Genomic DNA, 341 nt, shown 5'->3' on the forward strand with positions numbered 1-341 from the left:
CTTTTCCCCGCGTCGTAGTCCACCCCTCACAATATCTGTGTGTCGTCGTATCGACGATTCTAAAGGAAGAGAAGCTTCGCCGATTCCTCTCTTTTCTTACAAGAAGACTGAGAGGAAAAGAACGTCCAGAAATGTCCTTGGTTCTCCGTAGACTTGAGCGGACTCGTCGTTTTTCTCTATCTCTGTTTCAGATCAAACAATCGCTCCTTCTTGTTCGCCGAGACCCTTTCTTTCTTGCCTTCTTCCTGTCTCCCAACCCCTTCTCTAAAAGAAGATCCAGAAAACTTTACGCGTGTTCTTCTTTCCCTATCTATCCATTCTGTCTTCTTTTTCCATCTTCT

Source organism: Cystoisospora suis (genome assembly GCF_002600585.1).
Source record: "Cystoisospora suis strain Wien I chromosome Unknown contig_369, whole genome shotgun sequence".
Taxonomy (NCBI): Eukaryota; Apicomplexa; class Conoidasida; order Eucoccidiorida; family Sarcocystidae; genus Cystoisospora; species Cystoisospora suis.